This window comes from Podarcis liolepis, assembly GCF_965112155.1.
Source record: "Podarcis liolepis genome assembly, chromosome: 1".
NCBI classification, from domain to species: Eukaryota; Metazoa; Chordata; class Lepidosauria; order Squamata; family Lacertidae; genus Podarcis; species Podarcis liolepis.
Genome location: NC_139554.1, coordinates 118,132,122 through 118,156,276, shown reverse-complemented (window position 1 = coordinate 118,156,276; position 24,155 = coordinate 118,132,122). Strand labels below are relative to the sequence as shown.

General features: G+C 44.9%; 1 protein-coding gene across 1 annotated transcript in view; it reads left to right on the top strand.

Annotated features, from left to right (window-relative positions):
• Positions 1-1,545: 1,545 nt before the first annotated feature.
• Positions 1,546-24,155, top strand: part of MYO3B (myosin IIIB) — a 292,153-nt gene continuing 269,543 nt past the window's right edge. Inside the window, exons 1-2 of the mRNA XM_083467558.1 lie at positions 1,546-1,568; positions 8,295-8,337. The gene's annotated coding sequence lies outside the window, so the exon portion shown is untranslated. The remainder of the gene's footprint in view (positions 1,569-8,294; positions 8,338-24,155) is intronic.

The window sequence follows — 24,155 nt, the reverse complement described above, 5'->3', positions numbered from 1 at the left end:
ATTGTGAGCCTCCCCATTGTTCCTCCAGACTCTGGGTCCTTGGTTTCCAAATGAGGTGCAAAAGTTGCTCTCATCAGAAAAGAGATTTGGGGAGCCATGTCATCAGCTGGTGTTGGTCCACTGTGCTTCATTAAGTCCAGGGTCAACACAGCTGTCTACCAGGGGATTTTGGAGCACTTCATGCTTCCTTCCGCAGATGAGCTTTATGGGGATGCTGACTTCATTTTCCAGCAGGACTTGGCACCTGCCCACATTGCCAAAAGTACCAAAACCTGGTTCAATGCCCATGGGATTACTGTGCTTGATTGGCCAGCAAACTCGCCTGACCTGAACCCTATAGAGAATCTATGGGGCATTGCCAAGAGACAGATGAGAGACATGAGACTGAGCAATGCAAGAGAGCTGAAGGCTGCTATTGAAGCTTCCTGGTCTTCCATAACACCTCAGCAGTGCCACAGGCTGATAGCATCCATGCCACGCCGCATTGAGGCAGTAATTGATGCAAAAGGGGCCCAAACCAAGTACTGAGTACTTATGCATGCTTCTACTTCTCAGAGGTCCAATATTGCCCTATTTGCAGTCCTTCTTTTGCTGATTTCATTTAATAGTCTAATTTCCTGAGATTGTTAATTTGGGGTTTTCATCAGCTGTCCGCCATAATATCACAATTATAACAAATAAAGGCTTGACATATCTCGCTTTGCATGTCATGAGTCTCTCTCATATATTAGTTTCACCTTTTAAGTTGAATTACTGAAATAAATGAACTTTTCCACAATATTCTAATTTTCCGAGTTTCACCTGTATGACCTCTAGTGATGATACACATAAAAAGTTATTAAACGTGTGACTCATTTCTACCTTCTTTTAGCGGACAATTTCTCTGCTCCTGCAATTTCCTTGTGTTTAATTACTCACCAGCCAAAATCATGAACTGCAAGAATGGGCTGTTTGTGTTGCTGACCGTCTGCCTGTTAACAATGTTAAAAAGTTTCCAGAAGAGACACTGCTTCTGTCCTGGTACTCCAGAAAGTGCCAGAAAGCAGTTTTGTTTTGTGCTTTTGCCAAATGTAGATGGCGGTAGAAATGTTAATAAGACAAAGACAATGGTGATCGTTCCTACAGCGTGTAGTTGCTTACTCTTGGAGAGGCCTGCCAAAAGGAGGTCTTGAATTTGATCACTGGAAAGCTGCAAAAGAAAGCTGAATTTTATAAAGAGGGGGTGAAGGACAGGGAGGAATCCACACGAGGATGAGGACATTCATAATGGCTTCTTGTTTGCCCCAAGGAAGGCACGCACCATAAAAGTACTTATACTGGAGAGGAAAGCAGAATATATAGGAACCACCTCTTAAAACCTTCTTTGAGGTCTTGTGCATTGGATAACTCAAATCTAGAGACAGCTGAAGACCAGAAACTCCTGAACCCTAGGTGTGTCCAAATGAGAGTATAAATGTTTCATCAAGAAAAGAATAGGAAGATGAAAACAGGAATGATGAAAAGGAAACAGACAATACAGCAAAGGTGCGAGAGAAACAATTGTGTCAGTTTCACACACCAGGGATCAGGTAAGTGTTGGAACTTTAATTTGAACTTTTGGCTATTTTCTACTCACTTGCAAAAGACTCATCTGCCTTCGTGATCCATTAAATGTACTTTGTGTACATTTAAAACAAACATTAAGGGTCCTTGCTCTCCATGGAAGTGACAAGCTATTTAGTGGATCTTGTTTACTTCAGAGGGTATGTACTCTCCTCCTCCTCCTCCTCCTCCTCCTCTTCCTCTTCATCCCTTTCCCCTTCTTTAAATAGGAAGCAGGGCCTCTTTCCCCATACCCCCCCATCTGTTCTGGGGGTTCATCCCACTCTCCAGAGCGGATTTGGAGGCGGCATGCAGGCACAAAATGATTTCAGGGATGAGGTGGCGTTGTAAGCATACGAAGTTGAACTACCTGTTAATTAGACCCCAGTGAATCTCACTTCTAGTTCCCAGCAATGAGTTAAAATGACACCTGCACCAACAGCTTTGTGCTTGAGTCCAAATGGAGACAATTTTCTCAAGGCACTTTCTTTCTTTTGAATTAACAGCTTGCTTTCAGGTGGAGACACTGTGTAAGGTCACGCTGACCTTCCTTGCGGTGACAGCGTCAGAGGGAAAGCTGAATCATCATGCTCCTGCCACGCTGACATTACTGTGGCATAAGCCTCTGATAATTTTAACGCTGAGTTTTCCTTTTCTTAAACACCTTACGGTAGATGTGAGGCTCAATCTTGATGGTGCTAAACTGAACCTGCTCCTGGGGTGAGAACTGTAGTGAAGAAGAGAGCTTTGCTGTTCTTTACTACGGCTCTTTTCAAAGAAGGGCTGATCACAGCAAATTATCAGGATGCCATGGACGGCTTGTGCAGCTTTCTGTTGACTGCTTGATAAACGGAGGGGGTGTGCAATGTGTTTTTTGAAGTATACCGCAAAGTAAACCCCTCCAGCATTTTGTGGAGGAGTATTTCAAGACAGTCACAAAAAACACAATGTGTTTTGTATTAATTAATCCAGAAAAAAGATGCCACCCATTGGGCCTGTTCTGGAAAAAGTGAATAGAGAAACGTTTTCCCCTTTCATAATACCAGAACATGTAGGCAGTCAATGAAGCTAATAGTTGGAAGAATAACAATATCGTGGAGTTGGAAATGACCCAAAGGGTCATCTAGGCTGACCCCCTGCAATGCAGGAATCTCAGTTAAAGCATCCATGACAGATGGCCACCCAACCTCTGCTTCAAAATCTCCAAGGAAGGAGAGTTTGCAACCTCTTGAGGGAGACCGTTTGATACGATATGATAATCTTTATTGTCATTGTCCCATACAGAACAACGAAATTGAAAAAATCTACATCAGACGTTCAAAAACCAACAAGCCCCCTAAAAACTCTGATACCCCATTTTTAAATACAGTATACTCCCACAAAGACTCCTTACACTGCGTTTAAAAACCAAAATCCCATTTGGATAGAAATCCTTTCTTAGGCAGCTAGTCCTAGTCTTTATAATCCTGTAGCTTCTTCCAGAGGGGCGCGGGTTGCACTGTGGGTTAAACCACAGAGCCTAGGACTTGCCGATCAGAAGGTTGGGTGGTTTGAATCCCCACGACGGGGTGAGCTCCCGTTGCTAGGTCCCTGCTCCTGCCAACCTAGCAGTTCAAAAGCACGTCAAAGTGCAAGTAGATAAATAGGTAGGGAAGGTAAACGGCATTTCCGTGTGCTGCTCTGGTTCACCAGAAGCGGCTTAGTCATGCTGGCCACATGACCCACAAGCTGTATGCCGGCTCCCTTGGCCGATAAAGCGAGATGAGCGCCACAACCCCAGAGTCAGCCACGACTGGACCTAATGGTCAGGGGTCCCTTTACCTTTACCTTTATTACTTCCCTTGATCTGTCTTCTGACCATTTCCACCACAGCTAAAATGCATACCTCTTTCCGCCTTTCTCTGAAATTTGTGAGGCTTTTAACAAGAAAAAGGGGGCTTGGCCACCCAGACATTATGCACGATTGCCTGGCTGATGAATCAAGGAAAAGCTGAGCTTTGCACACAGCCAACCTTGAATATAAGGAGGGTGTTCTAATACACATGGCAGTGAAAGACAGCTCAGCCAATCACATCCCTTTCTTCTTGCTAACAGCATGTGCACGTATGCATTGGACTTTTCTGAATGGAAAGTGAAAGGTGAAGCAAGGCCTGTTTCCATAGTAACTGTGCATGTGAACATTAGGCACTGAGTGAAACAAATAGTTGGAGGAGGTTGCCCTTCTGCCAATTCAGCATAATTACTGTACTCATTAAAGTAATTATTAAAGGGATGCTAAATTTTGGACGTAAAACAATTGTGCACCATTCTCTGGCCTCTTCTTAGACTTAACTTTTTTTCAGCAAATGTGGGCAGTTGTAACCTCTCCATGACTTCCTGTCCCAGCAACTTCCATTTCCTTTCTGGGTCCTGAGGTTCCCCCACTTCATTCTGTTCCACTAACTGCTGCTTCTTGGTGTTGTTTTCGCTCCTCCCCACATCCCTAACCCTTTGCCATCATAGTCCTTAGCCCAATTTGCTGCCCACACAAAGAATCATACTGCTTTTATTTATACATATCTGTAACAAGTTGTGATGGCCTGGGATTCGGACTCGGATGCTGAACCTGAGGGATCCCAGCCTGCACAGGATTCCCCACCTCCAGAACCAGCTGAGCCGGGGCTGGGGCATGAGGCTGAAGGGTCCTCACCTGTGCTGGATCCTCAGGTGCAGGCACCAGCTGAGTCTGCTCTGGCTCCTGAGGTGATGGAGGACCCATTGCCTGCAGGTGCTCCACTCTCAGCCCCGTCAGAGGAAGCTGAGGTTGCCTCTGGGTCCGGTAACCCTCCAGCCTCTCCTGAGATGCAGAGGCTCAGGGCAGAGAGGCAGAGGGAACTAAGTTCCCGCAGGAGGAGTGCTCGCCTCCAGGCCAGGAGAGGTGAGTGACCCGTGGACCAGGGCCGCCCTATGCCTCGGGGCAGATAAAAGCTGACCAGCGCCAGTCCCAAGTTGTGGGAGCAACATTGTTGGTTGCTAGTTCCTACCTGAACCCTGTCCTGCTTTTCTGCCAGAGCTCCTGACCCGCCTTGGCTCCCTGCTTGCATGCCTGTTCCTGACTTTACCCGACTTCCTGCCCTGCACACAACTTCAGCTACTATGGACTACCTCCACATTGCACCTTTGACCACGGACCGGACTTGGACCTCGCCTCTCGGGTAACCCACAGGACCAGCATACAAGTGCTATTTTTCTTGAAAAAGAGGTGCCAGGGCTCACCATGAATGCCTCTGTTATGTATTCAGTGGTCTGTGTTTGCCTGAGCTTGAGTCTGGACTAAGGATTCTGATTCATGATATCCAATCACAGAACATTTCATGATTTGGGCCTCTGCCATTGGCCCTTAAACTCTGAGTCATGATTCGCGGCTTGGAAGTTTAGACAGCCAATCATGTGGGGAGTGGGAGTGGCCCAGGCCTTCAGAAACGTATATAAGCAGTTGCTTTGCCCCTGTTGTCCAGTTCCATTAGTTCAATAATAGTTCTTGCTGTTATCACTGTGTCTTGCCTCGTGGGAACCCACCTACACTTCAACCCCTCCCTTGTTGCTTTGGAATGGCAATGGCACTAAAATGTTGACTAAAAATCTAAATAAGGAAGATATTGTAGAACTAAAACAAAAGACGGGAATTATGACAGCAAAGAAAGTGAAATACCTTGGAGTGTGGATATCAGCGAAAAATATTAACCTATATAAGGATAATTATGAAGTCATTTGGAAGAATATTAAGAAAGATCTTGAAATATGGGAGAGATTGAGGTTATCTTTTCTGGGGAGGATAGTGGTTATCAAAATGAACGTTCTCCCCAGAATGTTATTTTTGTTTCAAACCATTCCGGTATTAAAAGTTTTAAAGCAGTGTAAAGAGTGGCAAAGAGCCTTAGCGAGATACATCTGGCAAGGCAAAAGACCACGAATAAAAATGAAAATATTGGTGGACAAAAAAGAAAGAGGGGGATTCTCTCTACCGGATCTAAGTTTATACTATGAAGCGGCGTGTTTAGTGTGGATGAAGGATTGGATAAGATTGGAAAATAGGGACATCTTGGACTTGGAAGGTTTCGATAACAGGTACGGGTGGCACGCGTACCTGTGGTACGAAAAGGTGAAAGTTCATAGAGGCTTTCTAAATCATATTTTTAGGGGACTACTACTCCAAGTATGGGAAAGAAATAAAAACATATTGGAAAGGAAGACACCTTGGTGGATTTCACCAATTGAGGTGTTAACTATAAAAAAAATAAATATGGAAGGGAAGAATGCCACCTATGAAGAACTAATTTGGAAGACAGATCAAGGGATTAAACTTAGACCATATGAAGAGATCAAAAATTTATTTACTGGGTGGTTGCAATACCACCAAGTAAATGACCTGCTAAAAGAAGACAAAAAGAAAGTAGGATTTGAAGATAAAAAAAATCTAAATTTAATGTGGAGGTTATAGAAGGTAAGAACAAAACACTGTCAAGGATGTACGATATTTTGCTGGAGTGGTATACGAAAGATGAGGAGGTGAAGGAGGCCATGACTAAGTGGGCGATAGACATTGGATATAACATCGACTTTGAGAGGTGGTTGGAACTATGGAACAAGAATATGAGATTTACGGCATGCATGACACTAAAGGAAAACCTGTGGAAAATTATCTACAGGTGGTACCATACACCAGTGAAATTAGCCAAGATTTATAAGTTGAAGGATAAAAGATGCTGGAAATGTAGAGAGGTAGAAGGTGACCTCGACCATATGTGGTGGTCGTGTTGCAAAGTGAGAAGCTTTTGGGAATTGGTCTATAATGAACTTAAAAAAATCTTGAAATATACATTTCCCAAAAAGCCAGAAGCTTTTTTGTTAGGAATGGTCGGTAAAGAAATTAAAAAAGAAGATAAGATCTTGTTTCTATATGCCACGACAGCTGCAAGAACTATGTTAGCACAAAATTGGAAATTAGAAGTAATACCCAACATAAGTGAGTGGCAGGTTAAAATGATAAATTATGCTGAGCTTGATAGAATATCAGGAAGATTAAGGGACCAAGACGAACAGAAATTTCATGATAATTGGAAGAAATATTTATTGTATATGGAATCTAAAGTTCAGGTGACACTGGCGGGGTTGAAATAACTCTAACAGCGGGAAAGGCCTATGTAAAAGAGTTAAAAAGTACGCGACTATATAATTTATTCGATACTTACCAAAGGAGTGGAGGGAAGTCCAAGGCTCAGTTGAGACTAACTCAGTTATGTATTTTATTTATGATTTGTGAAGTGGATATAATTTGTATAAGGTATGTGGTGGATTTTTTGTTTATGTTTTTCCTGTATATATGTGCAAATATGAATAAAAATTTATGAATTAAATAAAAAAAAGAGAGGTGCCGGAGCTGAGCTCCTGTGAGCTCCGGCTGGGGGGGGGGGGAGTCCTTTCTGTGACATAACTTTGAATGTGGCATTGAGACGTCATAAACAAAATCACAAAGAATTGTGGCAGCCTTTAGGATTAATTGGTTGTGTGGGCAAATGTTGCAGATGCCTGCAAGGGTAAAGACAAAGAAATGTGGAATAGAAAGCGCCTGTGTTGAATAATTGCAAGTATGTTTTCCATATGCTAAAAATAACGGGGCTGATTTTCCAAACAGTAAAGAACATAGAAGAAAGTATTTTTCAGCTCACCCAGAGATTAGTTCTGTGGCTGGGTGGTCACTGCGCCCAGTAAAGTTTAGATGCTTGTGGCATCTGCGGACCAATGTGAAATATAAGCAGTTTCCTAATGGCAGCGCAAGGCAGGTCTGATTGGGCCAAATGGCAGCTTTGCAAGCGCAGTATCAATAAATCAGGAAACAAAATGGTTTGGCTTCAGTAACACAAGCTGTAATTCTGGAAGCACATTATCTACCAATCAATGTAAGGAGGAGTGACGGCTGAAATGGAATCTTGTAAAAAAGAGAAAGTGATCATAAAAGTTGAAGCTTTTGGAATGATATAAAGTTTAGAGATGTGATCAAGCTTCTTAAAATGCTAGGCTGCAGAATCACAGTGTCTGCCTGCCTGCCTGCCTGCCTGTCTGTCTGTCTCTCTATGCACATATGTGTCTGCACAAAGATGCAGTCGATTAATCTCCCTCTCTTCCCCTGGTGTCAGCTTTCGGATGGGCCAGCTTAGGCTGCAGAACTGTACAACGCGTTTATCTGGGAATATGTCCCACCCCAGCAAAAGTGTGCACTGGGTCAGGCTGTGAGCCATGTAATAATCATGATCTCATGATCTCTGGAGCCCCTGCACAATAGAACTGGACTCCCCACCCCCACCCCCAGTTTTGAGTTTCTCCCTTTCTAAACTGCACCACACACTCAAGTTCCTCCTCGAGTTCTTGTTAATTATTAAATCTTCTATCTGTCCTAGATTTATTGCTGGGAAGGGACAATGCCTCTTGTTTAGTGTAGCCTATGAACTATGGCAGGTAGGATGCATTCTTCTTCCCCAAAACTATCCATATTTCCCCCCTGCCAGGTCTGCGCTTTAGAGTTCAAGCGCAATGTATACAGGGGGCTGCCTTGAATCCTTCCTCAGCTGGAGCAATGCCCAAAGGTCTCTGATGTCTAGAAGGCTGACCTGTTTCTGCTCCCCCCCCCCCCGCTCCTCACATTTGCTTTCCTTTGTTTTCTTTTTCCTTTGTAGCCCCTCTGGAGAAGGCGCCAAGCCCTGAAGCGAATCTGAGCGGGTAAGACGCAATGATGAGTTTGTCGGCTGGCATTTGGAAGGGAAGGAATGGGAGAGTGGCCTTTGCAAAAAGGTGTTTTATGAAGCCACTTGCTTCTGTGCTTCCAGCGCAAGGGTTGGGGATCAGACAGCCCTTGTTTGATCCGGCTAACAAATTATAATGAGAATCTGGACGAATAGCAAGTATCACCCCCGCTATGCAAAATCTCCGAATGAATCCGAAGTTCAATGTCTAAAATCCCTGGTGGAGGACAAGGATTCTGAGATCACGTTAAGAGTAGCCAAATTCTGTGTGATTGCCATAAAACTTAGGGAACAAGCTGTGCCATCATAATGATTAAGGTTTTAAATGATAATTTTAGGTTATATGTTAGTGACTAAGTTTTAATTTATATATATTTTTAACTGTTGCTATATCTGTATTGTCCCTGTTATACCTAATTGCTAATTCAAATGTATCCCTATCATGTTTTATGACTTCCTTGATATTGTATGTGGGCTGGAACTGGTCTGTGACTGAAATAATAAATTGTTATAATGATAATCCAGACGAATAGCAAGTAGCTATTCCTGCTTCATCTTGGAATTAGGTGAATTCATTCACTCAAAGCCTGCGATCATAGTCACACTTATTCAGGGGGTACACCCCACTGAATCCAGTGGGGTTTTGTTGTTGTTGTTTAGTCATTTAGTTGTGTCCGACTCTTCGTGACCCCGTGGACCAGAGCACGCCAGGCACTTCTGTCTTCCACTGCCTCCCGCAGTTTGGTCAAACTCATGCTGGTGGCTTCGAGAACACTGTCCAACCATCTCGTCCTCTGTCGTCCCCTTCTCCTTGTGCCCTCAATCTTTTCCAGGGAGTCTTCTCTTCTCATGAGGTGGCCAAAGTCTTGGAGCCTCAGCTTCAGGATCTGTCCTTCCAGTGAGCACTCAGGGCTGATTTCCTTCAGAATGGATCGGTTTGATCTTCTTGCAGTCCATGGGACTCTCAAGAGTCTCCTCCAGCACCATAATTCAAAGTGGGGTTTACTTCTGTGTAAACACACATGCATTTGATTGAGCTGAAAGAGTGCTCCATAATAAGAAAAGCTATAAGGGGAGCAGAGAACAAAAGGACACATAGCTTGTATTCTGCAGAGTTAGAAGTAATAACTGACTCATCTTTTTGTGTGCAGTAAGTAACCTCTTCCTTAAGTCCCCAATCTCTCTCTTTCCATTCTCTTTGATGGCGTCTGATGCGCTTGGATTTGTTTTGAGAGAGCAACTTCCAGACAGTTGCTGTGTTTGGGTGGGATTCAGTCACAGACCAGCACATTCGGGGTGCACAGCTAAAGTTGATTAGGAGATCTTGAGCAACAAACCTATTTCTCCCCCACAAAAAGATCAAACTTTTTGCAGTAAGCGAAATGCACTGGAAAGGGTTGAAAGACACTTTAAATGTTGGTTCACATTCAAACCTTACATTAAAAGGACATGGCTCCCCCCCCCCCAAAAAAATCAAACTGTAGTTTGTTTAGGGTGCTGGGGCTGTATTTCTGTGAGGGTACGGTACAGTTCCCAGGATTCGGGGGGTGGGCAATATGCTTTAAAAGTGCTTTAAATGTATGGTTTGGATGTGATCATAATCTAACCTCCCCACAAACAAATCAGAATGAATGCTCAATAAGCAGGATATCTGTATATTGACTTGAGGGTCGCTGTTGTTTTACAATCAAGCGCTATATAAATTTTATGGAATAAAATCTGGAAATGCCCAGTTTGGCTCTGTGAGAATTGTTCTCCTGAGAAATTATTTGGTCTTCTGAGAACTGTTCTCCTCAGAACTGATTTCCCGCCCCTGCTTCTGCCGTGATAATGGAACCTGTTTTGTGTTGCCCTCACGAAGCTCATTCAGAGAAAGGGAAATATTTCTTGCGCTTATTCTGAATTGGCTTCATAATGGCGCTATGCGGCTAATCAGATTTGACGATGTGGTTGATGATATGTGGCAAGTTCAGGCTGTGGGCAGTAACAGTGGCGTAGCGTGGGGGGTGCAGGGAGGCCGGCAGCACCGGGCACAACATCTGGGGGTTAGGGTTAGGGGGCACAAATCCATGGGTTAGGGGGCACAAACCCACGGGTTAGGGGGCGCAAATTACTTGCCTTGCCCCGGGTGCTGACAACCCACGCTACGCCACTGGGCAGTAAGCCTCGCTCTTATTTTGAAAGAGTAAATATTTTTGCCCCCCTTAGCACCCATTCCCCTTGGAAAATCACTAAAGCACCGTGTGATTTTCATGGATGGCAAAAATTTTTTGTGAGGCGGACCCCCCTCCCTTTTCGACGCAGCTGGAGTTCAGGGTTCTGGGTTCTCTTTATAATAACTATCTAAACACTCATAGGTCAAAAACCAACTTCTTACCCTTGTGTTCCCATCCAGCCTCCGGCGCTTGCTCCTGTCCTCCGACCTCAACATCAAACTCATTCATTGCACATACCCTCCGGGGACCAAGCAATCAACTTTCGCGGGTAGTGAGGGGAGACCTCTAAGGATCACCACACTTGCGTAAATTCTGTTTAGATCAGAATTACTTCCACTGCTTTCAAATCTATGTGCCTGGGGTTGTAGATGCAGAGGGAGTCCATTAGCAGGAAGCTCGATCAGTTTCTACCACAGCGCATTAACGCAGTCGGAAAACACGACAGTTGGGGCTGTTGCGCTAAGGTGATCTTCATTCTTGCAAGGCAGAATGTAGTTTAGACTAGCACATTTTTATACTGCTAGGCAAAGTTGTTCATCTGTGTGAAAGTTCTGAGTCCTGTTAAGTAGCAGATGCCTCTGTCCTTGACAAAGCGCTCTTTGGGGATCAATGTGGATATCAGCTGCACACAAGTTCATGATGGATGTTGGGGCTTCCAGTCTGAAAACGGTGTGTGTTGCATGCATTGGAAATGCCCGTAGAAAGAAACTTGACCAGCAGATGCCCATTTTGACAAGTGCACATAGAAACATGAAGCAGTTGGGCATCTTTTCTTCCTGGATAGCTCAGCTGGTTAGAGCACAGTGCTGGTGAGTTGGATCCTCCTAACAGAGGGTCCATGTTGTGCTTGGCCCTGAAACTCTTCCCTAACCGGCTTGTGGGCAGGGCTTGCCCCGCTCCAAGCCGGTGGTGCCACAGTTATGCCAATGGCCTTTAGCCAATCAGCAGCGTGGCAAGGTTGGGGGTTGGGGGTATCTATTTGGCAGCACGATGTAGGGACCTCCTTTTGCTTCACGCTGCCAAACACCCACCCGCCCATCCATTAATTAGATCGTGTTTGGCCTTGCTTTGGACTTCGGTTGGTCGCCTGTTTTTGGAATGGGGGCCAGGTAGGATTTTTTTCCAATGTGGCAGATTGGCTGTGGCCACTTGGTTTTTGCCTACCTCTTAGCAATCGTCACAACTTTGTAAGGTTTGGCGGTTAGGCATTGGTTTGGGGAATGTGGGGAGGGGAGGTGTGGCCATCACCTGCCCCTCCAATGTATGGGGTATTCCGTTAAAGGAATCTGGGGGTCTGAATCTCGTCCCTAGGGCGGAGAGGGGCTAGGGCTATGCCAGGACCCCCAGGAACCCCAGGGGTGAACACCAGTCAATATACACTGATGGAACTCCCTCTGCTGGTTGTTTACCCTTCCAGACTTCCTGCAGGGTGGGGCAGGAGCCAGATATAGTTTGATGCCAATGCCTAAGCCAATACCAGTCACATTTGTGTATTTTAATAAAGTTGTGCCCAAAATTTGTCCATTAACATTTAAACTAAATTCTGTCTCCACTGTGTCTGTATTTCCATTTGGGATGGGTTTTGGGGCTCGAAGCACAATGCCAAGGTTGCTAGTTCGATCCCTGTATGGAACAGCCACATATTCCCACAATGCACTGGGTTAGACTCGATACGCTGAAATAGGAAGGCGCGGCCAGCTTTTATGCCCCATTGGCTGCCCAGGCATGCGTGCAGCCAATGCCCTTTCAGCCAGCAAGGCACACCCCCTGAGAAGCTCACTCATTGGTCAATTTGAAATGCAGCAGCTGGCAGGAACTTGAGTCACCTGCTCAGGCAGCCAAGCGGAATTCCTTCAATGGCTGCCTAGCCATGTGCATTCTGTTTGTTTGATTTTTTTTACTTCCCCCGGAATGGCGACTGAGCGAGGATCTGCAACAGCCGCCCACTGGGTGGAAGGGGTAAGCGTTCAATTCCTGCATTGCACAATGGGTTGGATTAGATGACCCTCAGGGAGGGACGCAATGCTACAATTTTATGATGCTATGCATACATCACTACTGGGAAAACCATCACCTTGCTGACAAAGGTCCATATAATTAAAGCTATGGTTTTCCCAGTAGTGATGTATGGAAATGAGAGCTGGACCATAAAGAAGACTGATCGCCGAAGAATTGATGCTTTTGAATTATGGTGCTGGAGGAGACTCTTGAGAGTCCCATGGACTGCAAGAAGATCAAACCTCTCCATTCTGAAGGAAATCAGTCCTGAGTGCTCACTGGAAGGACAGATCGTGAAGCTGAGGCTCCAATACTTTGGCCACCTCATGAGAAGAGAAGACTCCCTGGAAAAGACCCTGATGTTGGGAAAGATGGAGGGCCCAAGGAGAAGGGGACAACAGAGGACGAGATGGTTGGACAGTGTTCTCGAAGCTACCAGCATGAGTTTGACCAAACTGGGGGAGGCAGTGGAAGACAGGAGTCCCTGGAGTGCTCTGGTCTGTGGGGTCACGACGAGTCGGACACGACTAAACGACTAAACAACAACAATGACTTCTTCATCCTACTCTTCTGAAAAGAAAAGAAAAAAACCATATATACTAGCAAACTGTGAGGGTCTACCAAAAGTATATGGTACAAATGTGTTGCTGTGATATATGAAAGCAATGCAAATGATAAGTGACCCCAAATGTAGAAGACAACCATTTATTTTGAGAAGAGGGGAAAGACCTATGCTATTTAAAGAGATGGTGGGGAACCTGGCGTCCCCCAACTCCAATCAGCCTCAGCCAGCACAGCTAATGGTCGGGAATGATGGAAGATTTAGTCTAGCAACATCTGGGAGAACCATAGCTTCCCCTTTCCTGCCTGCCAGAGATCCCCAGTTCCTCAGCCTCATTTGTCTATATCACAAGGACCAGGGTCTGTGTTTCTTCAGTCTTTTCATTGCCATTAGTTCTCTCACAAGATATCCCATTACATAGACATAAGTCTTTGCACTAATGAGATGGTCTTGCAGGATGCAACTCTATGGCTTGCTGACTCCTCGTCACACAACTCCTGAATTTTGTTGGCAAGAGGAAACCGTGTTAGGGTAGTAGTTTTGTTGCGTTGCTAGTGGCTATTGCCCTTGAGTTACCCCCACCCCCAAGGAAAGAGCCAATCTAAACAGCTGAGTGGTTATTGACTGATTACATTTTATTCTTCTTAAGACGTGGGTGGCGCTGTGGTCTAAACCACCGAGCCTCTTGGGCTTGCTGATCAGAAGGTCGGCCGTTCAAATCCCCGCGACGGGGTGAGCTCCCGTTGCTCGTTCCCAGCTCCTGCCAACCTAGCAGTTCAAAAGCACGCCAGTGCGAGTAGATAAATAGGTACCACTGCAGCGGAAGGTAAACGGCGTTTCCGTGTGCTCTAGAACTTGTCACAGTCTCTGTGCACCAGAAGCGGTTTAATCATGCTGGCCACGTGACCCAAAAAGCTGTCTGTGGACAAACGCCAGTTCCCTCGGCCTGAAAGCGAGATGGGTGCTGCAACCCCATAGTTGCCTTTGACTGGACTTAACCATTCAGGGGTCCTTTACCTTTTACATTTTATTCTTAAACAAAGCATATCTTTTCAACCTGTGCTTGGGCTCTCTAGCCATAATTGCATGAGGGAAGTTGACACCTTTGCGCCGTCTGAGCTGTGGAATCAGAGAAGTAAAGAACTGTCAGACACCTCCTCCAAGTCATTTTCTTTCAAAGAGACAAAGCTAACATAAACTGCACTTGGTGTGTCAAGTACTGCAGCACTCTGAGTATTGTCCTAATGGCTATGTTGCAGGACAAGAAAAGGGCACAATTACAGGAGATAAAGTAGATGAAGTAGATGTCTTAAGTGATAAAAAAGGTCTATAAAACCACATTACTTTTAATCAGAGCTGTTGAATGTAATACTTATTATAGAGCCATAATTTTGTTGTTGTTGTTAACTATACCGTTTAGCTGACTGATATTTTAAAAGGTAATCTGGGTTCTTTATGAAATGGCTTCAGTCTCATGCTGGGAGGTAAAATGATTCGAATGACATTTGCAAAATTTGTAGCAATTGCAATCTGCTCAGTTTATCCCCTGACGTATTTTCAGGATCTGCTAGAGGCGGGTGAGCCTAGTGATGGGGGACTCCTGTCTCCTAGAATTAAATTTCAAAATTGCCTTTAAGACGGCTGAAAAATCTTGATGAGCAGAACTCATAAATACAAGCGCTATTTTTTGTAGAGGTATGCAACAGCCATGGCACATAATGAGTAGAATACTTAGGAGATTTAACAAAATAAACATTTGGATAATTGGATTGTTGACGAGCTTTCTAGGGGTTTTCATTTATTCTTTTAATTCCAAGTCTTCTGACTGCGTGGCACAACAGAGATGCATTTCCATCAAATGTGGCTGAGTGTTCCTTTATATTTATTTATTTGGAAGGGGAGGGATATTGAAACGAAGTTTCTTCTGAATGCCAAAGTCTGCATTTTTAGCACAAGGGGGGAAAATACACTCCCCGCTTTGAGAGCAAAGATTGACAGGCTGCGCCGGAGGGACCTGAGCTGCGGGGATTTGTTCTGACTGCAAGCAAGGCGAGCCAGGAGGGAGGCTGCTCCGCCTTATCTTAGCTCCAGTGAGATTGGGAATCTCCTGCAAGCGACCACCAGCAATCAGCACCATGCCTGCAAGACAGCAGGAGCATCGCAAAAGGAAATTTTGCGAAAGCCAAGATACTGGCAGAAGAAGAGTTCCAGCTGCAGAAGCAGCTGCGAAATGAACCAGCAATCAACGCCATATAACAGAGCAGCAAGGGTCCAACGAGCGCTTGCCTTAATATAGATGTGTATATAAGCTTTGAGACTGCTCAGTGGCTGTTCCGTTCGTCCGAGACATAGCACGGTACAAAGCAAAGGGAAGGCTGAAGAATTTGTGCAATGTTTATCTCTTCATTCCTCGACAGGCCTGTCTGATTATGACCTTACAAATAAAGAAACCAACTGAATTGACTTTTGTCCCTGCTCATCAGCTCCTGTCTCCCTCAGTGTACATGTGCTACATCACATTAAAAATATCAAAGCTCCCATGGATTTTAACAGATTGAGATTGCACTCGGTGATGTCCCAGGCTCTTTGACTGGACTTTTGCAGCTGAGCAAAACACTGTCGGGAATATTACTGAATAATAGCGGCTCCTTTCCCATCTCTCGTCATTATCCTGGAACAGTCTTACTCATTAAGATCACCTCTTGCCTTAGTGTTATTTATTTTTAAACTCGGATTTGCATTAAAAACTGTAGCCTTTCTTCTGAACTTTCTCTTGGCCTTTGTGCAAGATTAGTCCAGGGGACTGCAGCTGATAAAACAGAGTTAATTATGGCTTTCCTCACCCCCGCCTTTTGTAATTTCGGTTTAAAATGAACGGGGGGAGAGGAATTAAGTTCACATTGTTCTCATTTTCTTGTTTAGTTCAAAATTATTTGCAATTTTTTAAAAAATTAAAACTTTGCCAGCTGACATTAACCATAAAAAATATTCCATCAATTTCCGTTTAAACATATAGATTTCATATAGTCAGTTCATATGTCAAAATAGGTATATAAATGAGGTTGATGGTTATAAGCCATGTGTTCTAACATAGAAAGGGCAATGAAATCTCCATACTACAGCATAGTGGGTGGTGGCTTTTGGTCTGGTGGGTTTTTACCCTTCTAGCCTTTCAGCGTAAATCTCTTGCCCGCCACAAGGGTTCACAGAATGCATTTTTGTCGTCCATCAGTTAGTCCCCAAACCGCAGGGATAGAATTTAAGAATATATGAACGTTTGCACACACATATATCAATGATTTATCCAAGTCAAAGTTAATATGAACAAGAATTCTTGGCCGAAAAGGAAACACCACGTGCATATTAAGATCCTCCCTGAAGCTCAAGTCAGTGTATGCTCAGTACTCACTGGGGAGCATGGCCTTTTCCACGGTGGCACCAAATTAGCAGAACTCCCTTCCTGTGGGGGAAGCTAATCTTGCTTCATCCCTGTGGCTCTTTAGGTCCCAGAGAAAGACAGCACTTTTGAAGAGAAGCTCTCGAATTCATTGTATAATCACTTGCAGTTTGCAGCCTGAATATTGCCGCTGATGGTTTTAATGGCAATGACGATTACTGCTCACTTTGTTGGTTTTTGCTGTTGTCCAGTTTTGATTGAGATACAGATATACCATATTTATGTGAATGTAATGCACACCTTTCTTTGGCCAAATTACGTCACAAAAATTAAGGTACTTGTTTGGTTTCAAGGTTTTGAAAATTGAGGTGTGTGTTAGATTTGATGGTGCATTATGCTTGTGTAAATATGGTAGATATAGCTACACACACACACACACACACGCCTAAAAGGATACCCCCCCCTTCCAGTGTGGTGTAGTGGTTAAGAGCAGTGGAGAAGATTCTCGCACACTTTGGGGCCGCAGTGCTGTGTTAAACTGCGGAACTCCCTCCCACAGGAACCAGCAGTGGCTTTGAAAGAGGGCTAGACAGATCTACGGAGAAGGCAAGGACTCTGGGCCAGTGTGGTGTAGTGGTTAAGAGCGGTAGTCTCGTAATCTGGTGAACCAAGTTCGCTTCCCCACTCCTCCACATGCAGCTGCTGGGTGACCTTGGGCCAGTCACAGTTCTCTGAGGTCTCACAGCCCCACTCACCTCACAGAGTGTTTGTTGAGGGGGAGGAAGGGAAAGGAGAATGTTAGCTGCTTTGAGACTTCTTAAAGGGAGTGAAAGGCGGGATATCAAATCCAAACTCCTCCTCCTCCTCCTCTTCTTCTTCTTCTTCTTCTTCTTCTTCTCCTCCTCCTCCTCCTCCTCCTCCTCCTCCTCCTCCTCCTCCTCCTCACTCCTGTAGTCTCATGCTCCGCAAATCTTCTCTGGGGTTTTCCCTATCCTCCAAAGAAGATTATTGGTGTGCCCTTGTAGGTGGTTTCTGTTACACTGGCAGACTGAGTCTAGTGATTTCACCCATTGTCTTTACTTAATATTTTAAAAATCTGATTGAGCACCTTTTGGAGGTGCAGCTCAAGTTTTATGAATATGAAGATTCATGGCCAGCTCATTTCCAACCACTACAAACAAAATGTACCACGCACAGTTCAGCTTACAGCCAACGCTAAAAACACCAGCAATTGATTGACGGCAATCAGCATGAATATTTTATCAGCCAGGCCAATATCCTGTTACGTTTCAGGTGCGCTTCTTATGAGCTTGCATCTGGTAGACATCTCAATTCTTTTCAAACACCAGAGCATAAGGCACAGGGGATTCCCCTGTGACTGCAGAAGAGACCCATGTAATGCCAAGGAGAGCTCGACTGGAAGGTAGGTTGATGGGTTCCTTGATTTTAAATTCCAGGCTGGAACGTTCATGTGCAATTGGGTGAACTTATTACTAGAAGGTGATGTTTATTAGGCAAAAGTGTTGGAAATGCTGGCCAAAGTGATCTCTCTGCACAGAGGTGGGTTTAGGGCAGAGTGGCTGTTCACACACACAACAGGCAACAGGCGCCGAGTCTTTAGGCTACCACAGGGTGTCACAACTATGAAGTAGGAAACTGAAGGCGAGGGGCTCCAGATATTGGCCTCACACCACTAAATTTGAAAGAGCAGAACCTCCAAGTGTCCTTGTTTTCCAGGGACAGCCTTTGATTTACAGAAGCCACCCAGGTTTTTCTGGTTTGATCCCGGAATGTCCCGCTTTCCCTATTTTCCTCAGGGAAACGTTGAAGGGTATGGAGTTATGGGATCCCCCAAGCCAAAGAGATAAATAACTATACAACCTTTAGAAGACATCTGAAGGCAGCCCTGTCTAGGGAAGTTTTTAAATGTTTTATTATATATGTTGGAAACTGCCCAGAGTGGCTGGGGCAACCCCGTCAGATGGGCGGGGTATAAATAATAAAAGGATGAAGAGGAAGATGATGATGATGATGATGATGGAATTGGACATCCCTATTTTAATCAGAGAAATGTCAGAGGAGGGTACGACGTCTGCCTTTGCTTTGCATTGACTGCATGACAATTACCGTATTTTTCCGTGTATAAGACTAGGGGTTTAGTTTTTTTTACTAAAAAATTAGGTTTAAAATTGGGGCTCGTTGTATACATGGGTAGTGCTGAGGGGTATTTTCTTAATTTGGAGTCCCCCAAAATAGGGGGCGTCTTATACATGGAAAAATATGGTATATGAGCCCCGGCAATATTTTGTCTGCCATTATGGGACGTGTGTGTAGGGAACGGGAAGAGTGTGAGTAGGGTGCATGTGTTGTGTGTCACCGTGTTGAAAAGAAAAACAAATGCCTTTCGCCATAATAGTGTTGTCTAGTGTAACACTTCCCATTTCCTCTCACAGGGGTGAAGGCAGTTGCTTGTCTGTATTGTTGTTGTTGTTGTTTAGTTGTTTAGTCGTGTCCGACTCTTCGTGACCCCATGGACCAGAGCGCACCAGGCACTCCTGTCTTCCCCTGCCTCCCGCAGTTTGGTCAAACTCATGCTGGTAGCTTTGAGAACACTGTCCAACCATCTCGTCCTCTGTCGTCCCCTTCTCCTTGTGCCTTCCATCTTTCCTGTATAGGCGAGAGTAAATGGGAAGACACACTGCTGCAATCAGTACAGGTTCCTTACCCAGGTGATCCTTTGTCCATTGAAACTCAAGCCTGCTTCTGTCTGCAGTGTTCTACCCTGAGTCCTGTTGATTTGATGCACCGAAACTGCATGGGCACTGGCTTTTAAGTACAGTGGTACCTCGGGTTACAGATGCTTCAGGTGACAGACTCCGCTAACCCAGAAATAGTACCTCAGGTTAAGAACTTTGCTTCAGGATGAGAACAGAAATAGCACGCTGTTGTTGCGGCAGCAGCGGGAGGCTCCATTAGCTAACGTGGTGGTTCAGGTTAAGAACAGTTTCAGGTTAAGAACAGACCTGCGGAACAAATTAAGTACTTAACCCGAGGTACCACTGTATTTCAAAATTGCACTTGGCATTTAGTGGGTTTGATGGGCACAGAATGCCGGGGGGCAGGGGGGAGAGGCCTAGTGTTGTAGGAAGTAGCTCAGGCGTGGGAACCTTTCGTCCTCCAGATGTTGTTGAAATACAACTCTTGTTAGCCTCAGCTACCACGGCCAATGCAAGGGATTGTGGGAATTGTAGTTCAGCAATGTCTGGAGGGCCAAAGGTACAGCACATCTGAAACACCTGCTGCTGCTGCCACGCCGCCGGAGCACAATTTCTGTTCTCATCCTGAAGCAAAGTTCTTAACCTGAAGCACTATTTCTGGGTTAGCGGAGTCTGTAACCTGAAGCGTATGTAACCTGAAGCATATGTAACCTGAGGTACCACCGCAGAGGAGTGACAGTCGCCAGGAAATCACAGAAGCCTTAAAGATAGACTACCTGATGCTTGCCAACTCAAGCAAATACAAATAAATGGAGGATAAGACAATTAACAGCAACAAGTCATCGGGATTATACTTCTGAATCCTCCAAAATGTCTCTGATCAAAATAGGGATGTCAATAATAATAATAATAATAATAATAATAATAATAATACCGTGCCTATTTGACTGGGTTGTCCTAGCCATTCTGGGCACCTTGCTACATAAAAACATAACAAAAAGTTAAACATTTTTTAAAAAACCTTTCCTATACAGGGCTGCCTTCGGATGTCTTTATTATTATTATTATTATATTGATTTTTAAAAAAACATTTTTATTAACTTTTCCACTTTAACAATCCAATCCAATCACCTTAAATATTCCAAATTATACATATACATATCAAATAGTCCGAATATTCAGCCAAATTATAAATTTTTAATAGGACTTCTCATGCTTCAAGTTCAGAGGGTTCTGATCATCTCATACTTCTACTGCTTTTCATAGTCATTTTATTATATTGAATTTATCTACCGCCCTATACCCGGAGGATTCAGGGCGGTTCACAGGAATGATACAATATATAAAATAAAAATAAGTAAGCCAATAACACCCCCTCCAAAACCCACATTTTAAATGTTGCAGGATGTCAATCAGGTCAACCAAAGGCCTAGTTAAAAAGGAACATTTTTGCCTGGCGCCTAAAGCTGTATAATGAAGGCGCCAGGCAAACTTCCTTGGAGAGAGCATTCCACAGACAGGGAGCCACTGCAGAGAAGGCCCCATTCTCATGTTGTCACCCTCTGGACCTCTCAAGGAGGAGGAGGCACACAAAGGAAGGCTTCAGAAGATGATCTCAGGGTCCACGTAGATTAACATGGAAAGAGGCGGTCCTTCTAAAGGTTCTATAGTTACTTCTCTCTTGGGCTCAGGGATCCCATAACTCCATACCCTCCAAAATTTCTCTGATGAAAACAGGGATGTCCTAAGAGAAAGCAGAACATTCGAGGATCAAATCAGAAACCGGAGCAGCTCCTGTAAATGAGACCGTCCCTGGAAAATAGGGACATTTGGAGGGTCTGTACCTCCCATGTCAGGACACAGGTGGCACAAAGCCTAGGACTTGCTGATCAGAAGGTCGGCGGTTCGAATCCCCACGACGGGGTGAGCTCCCGTTGCTTGGTCCCTGCTCCTGCCAACCTAGAAGCTCGAAAGCATGTCAAAGTGCAAGTAGATAAATAGGTACCGCTCTGACGAGAAGCTAAACGGCGTTTCCGTGCGCTGCTCTGGCTCGCCAGAAGCGGCTTAGTCATGCTGGCCACATGACCTGGAAGCTGTACACCGGCTCCCTCAGCCAATAAAGCGAGATGAGCGCTGCAACCCCAGAGTCGGCCACGACTGGACCTAATGGTCAGGGGTCCCTTTACCTTTACCTCCCATGTCAGAGGCTCCTGTGGAATGCAAGTAGAGGAGCGCCGTTGCGCAGTTGTCTTATTGGTGGGCGTCCTGTGCGCAGCTGGTTGGCCATCGCGAGAACAGAATGCTGGACTAGATGGGGTTGTGGTCTGATGCAGCAGTGTTCCTCTTGTAACATTTAAGGATTCCCACATTCAGGTCCATGGTTGAAATTGATGAGGGGATCCTAAACAAGGACAAAAAAATCCTTTTCCTTTTGTTGGTCCCTGTGGCGAGCAATTTTGGAACCCCTGCTGTAAATCAGCCACAAAAGGTGAAGCAATCTTCAGCACAGGACTCATTTTTAATAATCTGCAGTGATGGCAGGCAATCTTTTCATACAGTTATTTGTTGATACATTCCTTTCCTTCAATTTCCATCTCATTTTTCCTCCCCAGATAGTTCTGGGTGGCAAATGCCATAGTGCTAATGCAATACAAAAGAAATTTTTTTTTTTAAAAAAAGCTAATAAACATTAAGGAGCTTCTAAAAACATGTAAAGCAGTAACATAACAGTTTCACCGTTAGCACAAACGTTTACAGATACTGTCTTGTCATCTGAACAGACTTCGTGAGGGAAGAAATGATGATCATTTCGGGGCAAAGCTTTTACCTATTCTGAATCCCGCGGTCGATAACAGAACGGAATCCCTATCATTTTGAGCTTATTGCTCAAACAACAACAAAAGGAGGCAAAGAAGAGGCCTTGGTGCCAGCTATTTATTCAGGCCTCTGAGGGAGCTTATCATTTTTTAGAATCAGTTCCCTTATCATTAGTGAATTAAATGGCTCTCTAAATATTTTAGAATATATCAAATGTCACAAAAGCACAGAATATGAATAATTCATGGCAGAAAATTACCTTTGCGCCATTTGATACATCGAGGACGAAAATATCAAAACCGAGCCTGAAAAATCATCAGGCGCAGAAGTCTAGTAATCTGTGACAAAACAGCCGGCGTATTTATTCTAGAACCGTGCAAGTGCACACTCTCATGTGTGCAAAAAGAAAAAAGCAGTGGAATATTGTGATGTTGACGGGTTCTTTTGCCGACTATTATGCTGGAAGGGCAAAGCGTTTCTGGCTCCAAGCGAAAGAACCCCCTTTATGTTTATGCATCGTGGAGACTTTTTTTCTGACAGAAAAACAAGGGGAAAGTTAGTTCTACCCACCCACTCAAGGCTAATAAAATGTTGCCCTCTCTCCTCTAATTTATGTATAGAGTTACGAGCTGTTCTTTTCAATTTTGTGCCAATTGCTTTATTTCTCGTGAATTGTAGAAAGACATCTGTCACAAACTGGCAGGATAACGGGGAGAAGAAAAAGGAGGAAGAGGATCCCAGTGAGGGGTGTCACCGGGACTGGGACACACTGGGGCAAGCAGGGGATGGGGAAGTAGAAGTTGGTGTAGGACGTACTCACAGATTGATGGAGGATGATAGGGGATGGGAGTTCAGTACACAGGAACCAGAGCAGCAGGAGCCAGAGGGTCCCCTGTCTCCAGGGGCCAGTGTGGTGTAGTGGTTAAGTGCGATAGACTCGTAATCTGGGGAACTGGGTTCGCGTCTCCACTCCTCCACATGCAGCTGCTGGGTGACCTTGGGCCAGTCACACTTCTTTGAAGTCTCTCAGCCCCACTCACCTCACAGAGTGTTTGTTGTGGGGGAGGAAGGGAAAGGAGAATGTTAGCCGCTTTGAGACTCCTTCAGGTAGTGATAAAGCGGGATATCAAATCCAAACTCCTCTTCTTCCATGAACATAGTGGGTTCTGAGGTGTAGGGAGAAGCAGGCAAGGTGCTCTAGGAGGCTGAGGTAGGCAAGGGCCCACAGCCCAGCCCCCTAGCTGGCCAGGTGGGGCTCGCTAGCTCTGGGAGGTGGCTTGGAACAGGTGAGGGTCACCTGCCTCATCAGGCCCAGATGCTGCAATCAGCATGCAAAGCGCAACAGGGAAGCAGAGCTGAGGGACTGTGTCTGCTCAAATGCCCATGTTGATGGGCCTCAGCTTGGGAGCTCCAGGATCTCTGTGGGACTGGACTTTAGATATGTACCTCAAACCTGGACTGGGGATTCAACTTAGCGACTTGCCGCCAGGTAGGCCAGGGGTTCAGGACAACATCATTGTACTGAGCATTTATTTATTATTTTATTAATTCATCACATTTATACCCCAAGGAGATCAAGATGGTGCACATGCTTCTCTCCATTTTATCCTTCTAAGGTGGGTTAGGTTGAGATTCCTGCATTGCAGGGGGTTGGACTACATGACCATTGGGTGTTCCTTCCATCTCTATGATTCTGTGAGAGTGAGAGGCTCGCCAAAGGTCACCCACTGAGCTTCACAACTGAGCTGGGAAGTGGACCCTGGTCTCTCACTTCCTAGTCCAGCACTCTAACCTCCTCCTCCTCTTTGGCGATCACTCATAGCAGAGTAAAATTGTCTTCCATGAACATGGTTTTAAAAGCAAGTGACTGTGAAGGCCAATTCTGGATCCACACGTCCTTCCACAGTGGGGACATAGGTGTCCGAGAGGGAGTTGATCAAGGTGAGGGTTTGCCAAGCGTGCCTTCCTTGTTTCTCCTTTTCGTCCTGAGTTTGAGCATCTTCAAAGTCCACAACACCTTTGGTAAAGGCTGTTCTCCAACTGGAGCACTTGCAGGCCAGTGTTTCCCAGTTGTCGGTGTTTATACTA